At 38.1% G+C, this 16,207-nt stretch overlaps 1 non-coding gene across 1 annotated transcript; it reads left to right on the plus strand.

Moving 5' to 3' along the window:
• The first annotated feature begins 6,115 nt into the window (after nucleotides 1–6,115).
• Nucleotides 6,116–6,222, plus strand: LOC148544450 (small nucleolar RNA R71). The gene has a single exon (XR_015900816.1). It is a non-coding gene; the product is annotated as a small nucleolar RNA R71 (small nucleolar RNA).
• Nucleotides 6,223–16,207: the final 9,985 nt, after the last annotated feature.

Consider the following 16,207-nt stretch of genomic DNA (forward strand, 5'->3'; position numbering starts at 1 on the left):
CAATTTGGTCCAGCATGAGAAAGCATTTCTAGCATGATCTCTTCATTCCTCTTTCAAGGTTCAGAAGAGATCCAAGTTTGAATAGCTTCTTTTCCAAGATAACTACCCAATTGGATGAAGATCAAAAGCTTTCAAGTAAAATCAAGAGAAAAGATAGAAGAAGAATAATGAGAACTAGTATTGATCCATCAAATTACAACAGAGCTCCTTAACCCAATGAAAGGGGTTTAGTTGTTCATAGCTCTGGAAAATAAAAACAAAGATGGAGAATACATGATGAAACTAGAAGTGCAGAGAAAGTAAAATACAGAGAGTAGTTCTATGCCAAGAGGCTCCCTATAATTTCCAACTCCCTCTTTTTCAATTCAAAGCTACTCCTATATATACTACTCTTCTGATCTTCTAGTTGGCTCTTCAAGTCTTGGGTATGGGCCTTTAGATCTTGAGTTTGAAGCAGTTATCTTCTTCATTGGGCTTGGCTTTACTTGCAGAGAGAAAGTGTGAAGTGGGCAGAGACTTTAGCTCAGGACGTTAGTGGTGTTAACGTTCAGTGAAAATATGGGTTCGAGAACGTTAGTGACAATTATCTTTTTCACTAACGTTCCTCACCAAAGTAAGAGCCATGTTAACTTCAACGTTAGTGGCACAAACGTTGCCACTAACGTTGCCTCTATGTCCTTCGTACACGTTATTGGGACTCACCTTTCCCAGTAACGTTGAGAAGTCTCCCCCTTCCTTACGTTAGAGTCCACGTTAACTTAGTTAACGTGGCTCTTTTAATGTAGGCTTGCCAACCTTCGAGAACGTTAGTGACACTTACCTTTGTCACTAACGTTCCAATGTGCCCTTAGCTCCCACGTTAGAGTCCACGTTAACTAGGTTAACATGGCCTCTAACGTGGCTGTGCTAGCCATCTCCAACGTTAGTGACAAAGGTGAATGTCACTAACGTTGGCTTATCATCTCTCCTCCTCACGTTAGCTTCCACGTTAACTAAGTTAACGTGGGAGTTAATGTGGCTCATTGTGGCTTGTGTGGGCTCCTTCCAATGTTATTGACAATGTTAGGTGTCACTAACGTTGGCGATCACCTTCCTTCTTCACGTTAGCTTCCACGTTAACTAGATTAATTTGGGAGTTAACGTGGCTTATTGGGGCTTGTGTGGGTTAATCCCAACGTTAGTGACAATGTTTGGTGTCACTAACGTTGTCGACCACCCACTTTCTTCACGTTAGCTTCCACGTTAACTAGGTTAACATGGGAGTTAACGTGGCTTATTGTGACTTGGCCAACGCTAGTGACAAAGTTGAATGTCACTAACGTTGGCTTCCCCTTTACTTCTTAACGTTAGAGGCCACGTTAACTAAGTTAACGTGGCTCTTAACGTGGCCACTTATGAGCTTGGTCCAACGTTAGTGATAATGTTAAGTGTCACTAACGTTGGCTCCCTTTCCTTTCTTCCACGTTAGAGTTCACGTTAACTTAGTTAACGTGACTCTTAACGTGGGCAATGATGGCTTCGAGAGCGTTATTAGCGATTACTTTTCTCATTAACTTTGCAAGTTACTCCCATTCCACGTTAGTGCCCACGTTAGTGTAACTAACGTAGCCACTAATGTGGTTCTTCTTTGCTTCCTTTGTCCTGAAATCAAGTAATCAAGTGCATCAAAGTTCTGGTCCAAGTCATGGGAAATGCAACATCAAATTTGTCATAAAATTCATGCAAAATCCTCATGAAATCATGTAAAGTGCACAATGTATGCTTGAATCAAGATGTAATTGAATATTTACCCAAAACTAGCTTATTTTCTAAGGAAATGCATGAAACTACCCTAAAAACAGTTAAGAAAAGGTCAGTGAAACTGGCCAAAATGTCCTGGCATCACAATACCAAACTTAAAGCTTGCTTGTCCCTAAGCAAGTACTGGAACAAGAGAATGATGAATGGAATGCCAAGAGAAATGAGTCATTCTTGTGGAGGTCATGCCCCTGGTTTTATGGTGGTTTCATGCATAGCAACTTAGATTCATTCCTGGCTTTCAGACCTTTATCATGTCCTAGAATACTCACTGTGATTGCATCCCATGAGACTTTTATTCATTGATCCTTTTATTGTTATTTCAGGGCTTATTTGTGTTCTTAGGCTAAGTGCTCTGTAAGGGGGCGACTCTTTAAGATAAGGTTTCAGCCAACACTCCCGAACCAGTTGGTTCAAGGTGCTAGGTGTTAAGACACCCCTAAGGACTTACTCCCTCAAGTCTCTTTCCCCCATACATACACACCACAGGCATATAGTTTATTTATTTTCTTTTCTTGAGACCTTAGTGTCCAGCACCTCTTTGGGTTACTAAATGCTCTGTGGTGAAGGTTACTCTTGATAGTGGACTTTCAGCTGATAATCCCGAGTTAGTTAACCCAAGTTACCAAGTGATAAGGCACCCCTAAGAGCTTATTCATCCAAGTAGATCCCTCACACAGGAGCACCATAGACACATGCCTTAAGATTAAAACCATTGGTGCCTAGCCTTATTGCTTACTCTTTTTCTTTTATTTTTCAACCTTTATTGTTCTTTCCCTTTTTCTTATTAGGATCTTCTTATTTAGCTAGTCTCATGGGGTGTGTCTCAAGCCTAGTATTCATGACAGATAGTTGTCTTCCCACCTTATGGTTGAACCAACTTAGCTAACTTATGACTATACCATAAACTCATGAACTTACTCCATAGTATGAACTCCTCTCTGGTCTTTTGAAACACTCATTCTCTTTTTCATTTGATTCAAAGGGACAAGCATACAAGTAAGCAAAGTACGGATGTAGTGACATAAAGATTAGCAAACATAGACCTCTTCAACCAAAAACTTAGAAGACAAAATAAAAATAATTCAAACTAACATGGAAGCAAGTTCTATTTCATACAAGATCTTCCTTATTTAAAGCATAGAGAAAGATGGACCAAAGAAGGAACTCCACCACCTTTTACTCTTGTGGATGCCCATGCTTTCCTCCTTGTTTGTCTTCTTTGTGTCCTCTTGCATTCCCTCACATCCGTGCCAATCTTGCTTGCTTCCAATCCTGAAGTGCCTTCCTCACTGATTCATGACTCTCTTCCACCCTTTGTCTTTCTTCTCGTGCTAATTCATCCCTCATTTCTTCATACCTTGTGATTCCTGGATGCAATATAGGCAGCTGTCCTACCAAGTAACCGAGCCTGGCTTGAGTATTTATATGATGCCCAGTCTCGCTCAGGTAAACTCCTTCTGCGAATGCCCTTTGCTCGTCCAATAGTTCTGCCTGTTCTATTTGTCTTCGATGCATCTCATGTATATGTGCACCTTGATGTGCTTGGATGTTGATTAGCCTCTGGATGGATTCTTGTTGCTTATTTTGCCTTTGCTCCATCCAGTGAAATGTTTCACTCCATTGTTGTCCTTGACTCAGTTGCTGATCCATCATTTGCTTTTGCCACTCTCCTTGTTGAGTCATCCATCTTGAGAGTGACTCCTCTTGCTGCCCCATCATCTGTAGTTGAAGCTCTCTCTGTGCTCCTTATAAAGATAAAATAAGAAAAGTAAGAATTAATATAAAAAAAATTTAAACTCTACGGCTAGAATAATAAAAAGAAGAAAAGATTTTGTTTATTCATGAACTCCAACTAACTAACTAACTGTATATCCTTATATGCACATTGGTGGCACCATGGGGTGACACCAAACTTAGTTTGGAGCACTGTGATGAAAAGTTCTGTTCAAAGCTCCAAAACTAGCATGCTCTCAATTGCATTCATGCTTTCTTGGCATGCTTTGAACACCAAACTTGTTCTTCACTATATACTGCCTATTACGGATTTCACCAGGTGTTTGTCAAGTCTGGGTTGGAATTCATGAATATTTACTTATTCACTATTTTCTAAAAGCATATAAAACATGGGTTGCCTCCCATGAAGCGCTTCTTTAGCGTCACTAGCTTGACGTTTCTCCCTCATCAGGGTGGTTGGTAATGCTTAAAGTCCTCCCCTCTTGCTGTGGACTTATATCCATTGGTTGTATCAATGATCTCTATATGTTCCAAGGAGAGAACTATGTTGATAGTGAAGACCTTAGGTAACTGAGATGGTACAGTGGGGAGATTAGGGGGGATATCTGGGAAGTAAGCTGAGATCACTTTATCCCCTGGAGAGAAGTCTTCCGTAGGGATCTTCTTGTTCCTCCACCCCCTTGGTACATTCTTCTTTGTCCCTTTTAATATTGCCTTGCTCTTTGTGACTTCTTCTTCTAAGGGAATTTTGTTGTTGTCTTCACATGTCTCTGGTGGTTTAGGTTCCTCCAACTTTTCCTTGAGCTGTGACAACTGCTTATTTCCTTGTTCATCAACCAAGGGCTTTCCCAGGTGGGCTGATTGTGCTTCAGTGCTTGCTTCCTCTTTCAGCATCTCATTATGATCTTTGCTTGGTTCTTTGTTCTCTTGGTCTGCTTCTTGTGAGAGTTTGAAGACATTAAAGCTGAGTCATTCATCATGGATCCTTAATATTAGCTCCTCTCGCTCCACATCTATGAGTGCTCTGGCTGTAGCTAGGAATGGTCTTCCCAATATGATTGGGTGGGTGTGACTCTCTTCCATGTCCAGGATGACAAAGTCTGTGGGAAGAAAGTATTTCCCAACCTTTACCAACACATTTTCCACCACTCCTATTACTTGTTTTTGAGTTTTGTCTGCTAGTCTAATGACTACATCTGTGGGCATTATCTCATTGATCTTTAGCCTCTTCACCAGGGATAAGGGCATTAAGTTGATGCTTGCTCCCAAATCGCAGAGTGCCTTATCAAACATTGTTTCTCCTATGGTATAGGGCACATGAAAACTCCCTGGATCTTTTCTTTTTGTAGGCAACTGTAGTTGAATGAGGGCACTACACTCTTTGTTCATCACTATAGTTTGGCCTCCCTTGAGTGAGCTTTTCCTGGGAAGCAGCTCCTTCATATACTTGATGTATGCAGGCATTTGTTGAATAGTCTTGATGAATGGTATGTTAACATGCAGAGATGCAAACAAATCTAGAAACCTTGAGTATATTCTCTTCTCCACAGCACCATTGAGCAGTTGGGGAAAAGGTGCATAGAGTCTCAGCAGCTCCTGTTATGAGATTTCTGGTTCTTGGTAATCTTTTTCCTCCTTCTCTGCTGAGATGTCTCCAGGTTGTTATGCCGACTTGTTTGGCTTGTCCTCAATCTCCTTATCACTTATAGTGACAATCTTGCAATCTTCGCATCTTACTTTCTTTGTTTTACCTCTCGGATTCTTCGCTGTGTCACTTGGGAATCCATCTGTGGGTTTGGGAATCTGCTCAGAGAGATACCCCACTTGGGATTCCAATCTCTTGATTGTGTCTCCCTGGTTTTTGAAATTGGCTCGCACTTCCTCCTTGAACACCTTGTTGTCTTGAATCTTCTTGCCTATGTTTTCAAGTAGATTCTCAATCCTTGTGAGTCTGTCATCAAATGATTGTAGATCGGGATTAGAGGTGGAAGGATGAGGTAAGTTATTTTGCTTTTGATATGGATGTGGAGAGCTGTTGTTATGGGAGTGTTGATATGGTCTAGATGTGAAATGTTGGTGAGCTGCATTGTTGGGATTTGGGCGTCTTTGATCAAGGCTTTGGTCTTGTTGATTTCCCCACCCAAAGTTTGGGTGATTCCTCCATCCAGGGTTATAGGTCTTAGAGTATGGATCATGGTTTTGCCTAGGTGAATTCCCAATGTAGTTGGCTTGCTCCTGACTACCTTCTGCTTCTTCATTCACTCCTTCATGGGTTGTTGATGAAGTAGTGATTGCTGCTACTTGGTTCCTCTCCATCTTCTTGGTGAGGTCAACCAGCTGCTGGGTAATGAGCTTGTTTTGGGCCAGCAGAGCATCTACATTGTTTAGCTCCATTACTTCTCTAGTGTTGCCTCTTTCAGAAGCATAGAAATAATCATTCTCTGCTACTGTTTCAATGACATCTATGGCTTCCTCAATGGTCTTCTTCTCGTTCAAAGATCCTCCGGATGAATGGTCTACTGCCTTCTTTGATTCATATGACAGGCCTTTATAGAAAATGTGCAGCTGCACCCATTCGTTGAACATATCTGGTGGGCACCTCCTTGTTAGGTCTTTAAACCTCTCCCATGCTTCATACAGAGTCTCACCATCTTGTTGCCTGAAAGTTTGGACCTCAGCTCTCAGCCTATTGATTCGTTGAGGGGGGTAAAATCGTGCTAAGAATTTGTTCACCATATCTTCCCAAGTCGTCAAGCTCTCCTTTGGGAAAAACTCCAGCCACTTGGCTGCCTTATCCTTGAGTGAGAATGGAAATAAGAGCAGTCTATAGGCGTCAGGATGAACACCATTAGACTTCACTGTGTCACATATTCTCATGAAGGTGGTTAGATGTTGATTGGGGTCTTCTTGGACACTTCCTCCGAACGAACAGTTGTTCTGAACAAGGGTGATGAGCTGTGGTTTTAGTTCAAAATTGTTGGCATGGATGGTTGGCTTTTGAATGCTACTTCCACAGTTTCCTGGGTTTGGATTGATGTAAGAGCCTAAAACTCTTCTATCCTCCCTAGCATGATTTTCTCGACCTCCTCCGCCATGGTTGTAAGCCTCTTCTTCATGATGGTTCTCCATGTTTTCTTCCATGTTTGGTTCAAAGTATTCCTCCTCGTCCTCAGCACCAACTACTCTTTTTCCTCTTGCTTCCCTCCTTAATCTAAAGAAGGTTCTCTCAGGTTCAGAATCAAAGGAAGTTGAAGCCCTGCTTCTTCTCCCTGTTATACAACTAACAAAGCACAAGCAAGGAAAGTAAATGCAGAAAGTATTCTGTTAGAGTTACTGTTAGTGTGAGTGATGCAATATATCAAACAGTTAGTGGATTAGTGAACTGAATTGTAAATAACAAAGAAAATTGACAAAGTAGGGGGAAGGGAAGAAATTAACCAGAACTGAAAGTAAATTACTCAAACAGAAAATTAAATCAAACAAAACAAAAATGCTCAATCTAGTTATCTTCCAATTTAATCATTGTTGATGCACAATCAATCCCCGGCAACGGCGCCATAAACTTGATGCACGAAAAACTTGTCTCATAACAAATTTCCTTCGGCAAGTGTACCGAATTTGTCGTCAAGTAAAAACTCACAATAGAGTGAGGTCGAATCCCACAGAGATTGATTGATCAAGCAACTTTAATTAGAGGAATGTTCTAGTTGAGCGAATCAGAATTTGAGTTGAGAATTGCAGAAAATTAAATGGCGGGAAAGTAAATAACAGAAAAGTAAATGCTGGAAATAAAGAGATAAATGTAGATGACGGAAAGTAAATTGCAGAATCTTAAATGGGAATGGGGTAATTGCTCATAAAAGTAAATGACAGAAAATAAAGAGAATGGGTAAGATCAGAAATGGGGAGTTCATTGGGCTCGAAGATGTTGCATTCTCCGGATCAATTTCATTTTTCATCTCTTCCTCAATCAATGCACTCATTGATCTCCTTGGCAATCTTAAGTGATCGAATTAAAATTCCTTGTAATTCAATCTCTCAAATCTTGATCAATAGCCAATTCCTTGGTCAATTGCTCATGAGAAGAGATGAAGTATGGTCACTGATTATACCACATGCATTTCCCAAATCAAGTGTTGAGAGGATTATAGTCGCATATCCATCTAAACCCAATTTGGTCCAGCATGAGAAAGCATTTCTAGCATGATCTCTTCATTCCTCTTTCAAGGTTCAGAAGAGATCCAAGTTTGAATAGCTTATTTTCCAAGATAACTACCCAATTGGATGAAGATCAAAAGCTTTCAAGTAAAATCAAGAGAAAAGATAGAAGAAGAATAATGAAAACTAGTATTGATCCATCAAATTACAACAGAGCTCCCTAACCCAATGAAAGGGGTTTAGTTGTTCATAGCTCTGGAAAATGAAAACAAAGATGGAGAATACATGATGAAACTAGAAGAGCAGAGAAAGTAAAATACAGAGAGTAGTTCTATGCCAAGAGGCTCCCTATAATTTCCAACTCCCTCTTTTTCAATTCAAAGCTACTCCTATATATACTACTCTTCTGATCTTCTAGTTGGCTCTTCAAGTCTTGGGTATGGGCCTTTGGATCTTGAGTTTGAAGCAGTTATCTTCTTCATTGGGCTTGGCTTTACTTGCAGAGAGAAAGTGTGAAGTGGGCAGAGACTTTAGCTTAGGACGTTAGTGGTGTTAACATTCAGTGAAAATATGGGTTCGAGAACGTTAGTGACAATTACCTTTTTCACTAACGTTCCTTACCAAAGTAAGAGCCACGTTAACTTCAACGTTAGTGGCACAAACGTTGCCACTAACGTTGCCTCTATGTCCTTCGCACACGTTATTAGGACTCACCTTTCCCAGTAACGTTGAGAAGTCTCCCCCTTCCTTACGTTAGAGTCCACGTTAACTTAGTTAACGTGGCTCTTTTAACGTATGCTTGCCAACCTTCGAGAACGTTAGTGACACTTACCTTTGTCACTAACGTTCCAATGTGCCCTTAGCTCCCACGTTAGAGTCCACATTAACTAGGTTAACGTGGCCTCTAACGTGGCTGTGCTAGCCATCTCCAACGTTAGTGACAAAGGTGAATGTCACTAACGTTGGCTCATCATCTCTCCTCCTCATGTTAGCTTCCATGTTAACTAAGTTAACGTGGGAGTTAACGTGGCTCATTGTGGCTTGTGTGGGCTCCTTCCAATGTTAGTGACAATGTTAGGTGTCACTAACGTTGGCGATCACCATCCTTCTTCACGTTAGCTTCCACGTTAACTAGGTTAACGTGGGAGTTAACGTGGCTTATTGGGGCTTATGTGGGTTAATCCCAACGTTAGTGACAATGTTTGGTGTCACTAACGTTGTCGACCACCCACTTTCTTCACGTTAGCTTCCACGTTAACTAGGTTAACATGGGAGTTAACGTGGCTTATTGTGACTTGGCCAACGCTAGTGACAAAGTTGAATGTCACTAACGTTGGCTTCCCCTTTACTTCTTAACGTTAGAGGCCACGTTAACTAAGTTAACGTGGCTCTTAACGTGGCCACTTATGAGCTTGGTCCAACGTTAGTGATAATGTTAAGTGTCACTAACGTTGGCTCCCTTTCCTTTCTTCCACGTTAGAGTTCACGTTAACTTAGTTAACGTGACTCTTAACGTGGGCAATGATGGCTTCGAGAGCATTATTGGCGATTACTTTTCTCATTAACTTTGCAAGTTACTCCCATTCCACGTTAGTGCCCACGTTTGTGTAACTAACGTAACCACTAATGTGGTTCTTCTTTGCTTCCTTTGTCCTGAAATCAAGCAATCAAGTGCATCAAAGTTCTGGTCCAAGTCATGGGAAATGCAACATCAAATTTGTCATAAAAGTCATGCAAAATCCTCATGAAATCATGTAAAGTGCACAATGTATGCTTGAATCAATATGTAATTGAATATCTACCCAAAACTAGCTTATTTTCTAAGGAAATGCATGAAACTACCCTAAAAACAGTAAAGAAAAGGTCAGTGAAACTGGCCAAAATGCCCTGGCATCAGAAGGGCAGTTTGGCCAGTTGACATATTTAAGGTAATATAACTTCAAACTCTTTTTCAACATATATATGGCAGTATCAAGTAAGAGAAGTCGGCTGTTATGAGATGAGAGCAATTCTTGGCGGCATAATCGTACATGAGTGGTCGAAGTACTTTAGAGCTCACATGATTACAAAAAGAAGTCACATCTCATATGACTATGTAACAACTGGTACCAATTGTAGGTAGAAAAGAGATCAAACAGTACAGAAACTGAAGGAAATGGTAAAATCCAATGTGGCTTTACCCTTCCCCAGGTCATGTGTTCTTTACTGAGAAAGGAAAAAACAATGTGTGACAAATGGCAGGCTTTTGAGAGACCTAGCACTCTCCTAGTCTGATTCTAATACCAACAATCTGAATGCCCTCCTCAGCATTTTGTCACCTCCCAATATACTCCTCAACTCTCTTTTTCTAACAAAATCATTTTACTACCCCTCCCCTCCTCCCCCTCCTGAGCATTTTGTTCTCCCACAACCGAGATTTACTCATTTCACTCTCACCATTAACCATTTTATCACTTTCCCTGTGTGTGTGTTTGTCTGCATATATTTTGTTTTGAATGTGTTAACTTTGTAAATAACACAAAATTATTGGATTGTTTTCTCATTTTTCCTACCCCCCGGCTTTGGGTGTTGAAGAATTTACGAGGGTGTGATCCGCAAGGGCGAGTTTATTATTAATGTAAACACCGGCAAGAAGATCAAGGTAAACTCTAAGGTTTTTGTGATTGTGTTATTCATGTGCATATGTGCAATTGAATCCTAGAATTTTTTTTGGCTAATGCTATGCTATAAATCATAGCTTAACTCAAGATTTTTCCAAACACAGCTTTGCAGTAATGTTTTGTTGAAATCTTCAGCTTTTTATTATTTCCTTTAGATTTCATCTTGGGAAGAGTAATAAATTGCATGGCATAAGATTATAGCAATTATTCAATTTTAATCTACCCTAGGTTCATGATGTATTTTTATTCTTGTTTTGAAATCATAACATTATAGTTTGGAATGAAACTAAGTTACCTAAGTTACTAATAAGAACAAGAAAATAGTATCAGCCAAAAATGCCGAAATCCAACCACCACCAATTAATGGCATCCTACAGTTATGGACTAAGAGTCTATGTCACTTAACCCTAAATATATCAACCTAATAAGACCTTAGGTTTATTAATTGGAGCCTTTACTTTAGTTGATATGAAAGTAGCCTTTACTTGTGTACTTTTTTATCTTAATTTATTTCATGTTTTCAGGACATATTGAAGAAAGTCCAGCTTCTTTTCTCTCGTGCTATGGTTGTTGATTCAATACAAACTCTTGATCTTATTAACACTGTTAGTAATTTTCTTTTAACTCTATTAACACTTTTTTTTCTATCATTTGTCAATGTCTTTAAATTTAACATTTTGTTTTGATTTATGTATTCTCCAGTAGCCAAACAAAAAGGCCTATAATGAGACACTCTTGAAGCTTGCTGGGTTGTTTCAGAGAAATCTTGAGACATTCACCAATCACAAGATTGGCAAGGACAACAAACTCACTGAACAGATTTTGGCAGCTAGACCAGTGTTTTAAAAATGGAGAATGCATGCTGTGTTAAAGTGGGGTGGCTGGGATTCAGGATTATTATTATTAAGAAATATATATATATATATATATATATATATTTCATTTCTAATAATAATTTTGATTTCATTGGTTTGATTTTAGGTATATGTAAAATTGGAGTGTTGTTACATTTCTAAATTTTTCACATGAATGGAATTCACTGCTTCTCATTCTACTATCTTCTATTCCTTCTATTCTTCTCTTTAATTAGGCAGATCATATAAAATTATGTAGTAGAATAGTAGATTTGTTACTCCTACTAAAACGTGGCCATATCCCACAAACCTGGCACGCTTCAAAAGCGTGGCCATTGTTTCAGCTATCGGCACGCTTAAAAAGTGTAGCCATATGTTTACCCTATTGGCACGTTTAAAAAGTGTAGCCATATCTTCCCCTATCTTCACGCTTTTAAAGAGTACCCAAAGCATACATTCTGGGACGTTTTAAAAGCGTGGCGATATGTGCACTTTTCGGTACGCTTTTTAATCGTACCTATAGGTTAAAACCTATAGGTACGCTATGGCCACGCTTTTTAAGTGTGGCAAGAGATGAAAGCGTGCCAACAAAAAAAGCGTGTCGATAGATCCACAAAAGTGTGACGATATAGCAACCGGCACGCTGGTAGATGTGACCCTTTTAAAAGCGTGCCGATAGCTCAAAAAGCGTGCCGAAAAGCTATTGGCATGCTTTTTTGCACTTTTCGGCACACTTTTAAAGCGTTGCAGAAAGCTTATTTTCTTGTAGTGTCTTTTCAAGGTACATGCTGCTCTCCCTCGTTTGGTTTTGCATCTTCATGATGAAGATGTTGGTGTTCGATTGGCCTGTCGGGTAATCAGCTACTATCTTGGAATTTCTTGAATTGGAGACTTGCAAAGAAGCTTGTAACGGAATTAATTATTTCTTTTTGAAACAATGTAGAAATGATGGAAAAAACTTAATTTTAAAATTCTGATTTCTCAACTAGAAGGTAGAGAAACAAATATAGGAGAGGATGAAGATGGTGAACGTACGTCTGAAGAGTGATTAGTAGTTGTGATGCTAGTTAGTTAATAGACTTTAAATGATGTAATTATTAATATGAGAGTGTTACTTATTATTGTTATCTATGATATTGAATTGATGAGTTATTTTGGTTATTGTTTAAGTGTGTTATGATATTTTGGTTATTGTTTAAGTGTTGTTTACTTTTATGTGTTAAAGTGTAGGTTTTTTGTTGATGGTTTTTCAATATTTGATTGCATAAATATAAAAATTTAGTAAAAATGAAAATTAAAAAATTATGATTCACTAAAATGCTTGGTTGCTAATTAGCGACCGATTTAGCGACTAAAATATTGGTTGCTAAAATATAGGTCCACACATAGCGACCAAATTAGAGACTAAAATGTTGGTCACAAATTATTGACTGATTTAGCGACCGAAATAACGGTTGCGAATTGGAGACCGAAAAACTGGTCGCAAATTAGCGAGCGATTTAGCGACCGAAAGGTTGGTCGCTATTTAGCGACCGATTTACTCAGAGACCGATTTGGTGCCGGAAAATTTGGTCACAATTTAGTGACCAATGCTCTTTGTTGAGGGTTTGGTGGCCTTGTTAACAAATCGGTGGCTAAAATCAGTCGCTAAAGTTTAGCGACTGAAGTTGGTCGCTATTTTTTTATTAGCGACCATGGTTTTAGCGACCACCCAAATCAGTCGCTAAATCGCACTACAAGAAAAAGCAATATTTGTAACAAAAAAATTGTTACAAAAAATCGAAATTTTGAAACAAAAGGATTTTGTAACAAAAAAAAAGGGCCGTTGCAGTATGTCCCGTTACAAAAAATTTTTGTAACAAAAAATGGAACTGTTACAATTCAAAATGATATTTTGTAACAAATTTTCATGATACAAAAAACTAGAAGTCGTTACAAAAGTGGTAACAAATTTTGATCTTCAAAATATTTTTGGTGACAATCTAATTTTTCCTATCATAAAATTTTGTTACAAAATGTAACTTGATTTTGTAACATTTTCTTTCTTTCAGTTACAAAAAATATAAAGCTCATTTTGAAACATTTAATTAAATAATTGATATATCAATTAATTTTCTAATTCCACTAACTCAACATTTATATGATATATAATCATATAGATAATTAAAATATCTTACATGTCATTAAGATTCTTTTACAATAAAATAAGTTCTACAAATTTAACTAAACATAACTTTTTCCTAACATAAAATTATATTATATCGAATTTATAATTCTTGACTCTTCTGACATATTTCTGTCAATATAAAGTCTATCATGTTGTCATCAATTTTGTACCCCTGCAAATATAAACAATGAAAACCAAAATAAAAAAATAACACATAACACTATCTTCATTCGAGTAAAAATTAAGTTAGAACTTACAAGTTAAAATTAACTAATTCTTTAAGAATCTATTCTCAAAGTTCAAAACTAGCCAATCAAGAATGCAACTTATCAAGAATTAACAATTCAATATATAAACTTGGACTAATTAATCACAATTCAATCACAACTTAGTGAACAAAGTCATTAGATTTACATATGTATCAATTGTCAAACAATCACTACAAAACACAATTTCTACCAATAATATAACTTTCCATCTAAAATAACTTTTTCAAGTAAAACCTCAAATTTTACAAAATTCCGACAGCACCTCTCCTAAAACTTAGACTTAGACACCCTTACGGGTTCCCTCTTTCTCAACAAATCTCCAGCTCTTTTATCAGCAGTTATCACAACAACAGAATCTCAATAATCATCTCATCATAAATCAGTTTAACAACTAACATTCTAACATTAATTAAAATAAGAGTTTCCATAAACTATTCTTTAAAAGTAAACTAGTTCAGCTTCAAGAATTCATAACTAGTATTTGAAACACAAAATTTTTTATATTTCTAGTTGTTTTTAAAGTAATTTAGTTATTAGCAAAGTTACCATTTTATTCTAAAGATCATATTTTAAGAAAATAGTTCAGTAGTCAACCTTCAATCCTTTAACCGTCCTCAAAATCAACTCTAATTAAACATAAATCAACAATAATAACAACTTGGCATAATCGGCTAAAATCAGAATTTCCAACAATTCTAAAATAATCAGAAAACCAATAACAATTGCAGCCTCAAACCAAAGTAAATCTCATCAGTTAACTACTCACGACAACGAAGCCAGTCAATATCCCAGCCATAACCTAAACTCAATTCACATCCGCATCCAACTTCAATCATAACTCAGAATAATCACAACTAACTTTTCTCAAATACATTTCATTCAATAATTAACTCATCATATTTCAATTTAATAAGTAACATTAAATGAATCACCATTTGCAGCCACATTTCAACCAATTTCAACCCGTCACAAATTCATTTTACCACCATTCCAATATATCAAATTTTCAATTCAATATCAAACAATTCAAAATAAATCATTGAAGATCAGAATCTCAGCTAATTCATCACAATAATCAATAATTCAAAATACAATTCACAACCGCATCTAAGTTTAATTACAATTCAGCGTAATCACAACCACATTCAATTCTAATAATAAATCAGAATAATCACTCCAACTAACTATTCTCGAACATGTTTCAAACAATTCACATCAATTAATCAACCCTTAATCATTATTAACTATTTGCAATTATCCAAATAACTTTATAGGCATTCTAAAATTAAAAACGTTTAACTTTAAAAATAAATCCCCTACCTCGATGTCGAAACTCATGAAAATTGCTAAACACAGCAGCTCCGTTGGTAGTTCCAACACTCATTTTGTTTCCTGGGCAGCAACCAAAATGGTTCTAGGTAGCTCCAATATTGGTTCCCAGCGGCAAAGGCTCCAGCAACTACGAAACTAGAAGCAGAGGCAGAACAGAGTAAGAACAGCAGCAGCGATCTTGAACCCAACAAACAGCAATGGCAGTGGCACTTTCTCAGATTCCAGAAACCAGAAGTAGCGACGGAACATCGTCTTCTTCCCTTGATTCTCGCGACGCTCCTCTTCTCTGTACACACAGTAGCAGTAGCTTCCTCTGACGGCAGCGGCGTGCAGCTCGACCGCAACCTCCATCTCCAGCAACAGCAGCAGTGTTATGAGCCCTTGTCTTCCCCGTTACGTCTCTCTTCTCTATGAACTCCTATCTCTCCCTTCGTGCTCGTCGGCAGTGACAGAAATGGCGGTGATGAAATCCCCTTCCAGCGGCGAACAGTGACGACGTTAGTGGCTTTATCAACTGCGATGACGGTGGCGGGCTTCAGCGACAGCCACAGCACACGGCCTCTCGCAGCAGGTCGTGCTCCTCCTTCACGTGCATCCTTCTCATCCCGACGACATCGATGACATGGTGAGCAGCTGGACATCAACGACAACAACCCGCGATGGCAAGGCGAGTTAGCAACGGCTGAACGGCGATGGGCATGGATAACAGCACAGGCGAGATGCAGCGGCAGCGAGCTGGACGGCGCAGAGTGTGGCTCCCTCTTCTCCGATTCCAAGCTCTCTATTCTCCCTTTCCATTTCTGCGTTTCTTTCTTTTGTTTTTGTGTTAGTGTTTAGGAAGAAAGGGGGTGGGGGCTGCATGCTTTAGGGCTGGGGAAAAGGGAAATTAGGTTTCTGATTAGGGATTTATAATTAGGGTTCCAATTTGAAAATTAGGATTAAAAAATTAGGGATTTTGTAAAAGAATATGGATAGATATGAATAGATATTTTGATAAAATTGGAAGGTAGAATAATTTTAAAATCAAATATACTCCGTTAAAAATATTTAGGGACATTATTTATCATCATATTACTAAGTTCAATTAATTATTTCTAATTTAATTTGTAAAATAAACATATTAATGACATTTTTATAAAATATAGTTTAAACTCAATATTAATTATTCAATTTAAATGATATAACTTTTCATTATTTTTCTATCTCTAAAATTTTAATTTCAATTTATAAAAT

This window comes from Arachis ipaensis, chromosome B9, assembly GCF_059453495.1.
Source record: "Arachis ipaensis isolate K30076 ecotype BB chromosome B9, ASM5945349v1, whole genome shotgun sequence".
Lineage (NCBI taxonomy): Eukaryota > Viridiplantae > Streptophyta > Magnoliopsida > Fabales > Fabaceae > Arachis > Arachis ipaensis.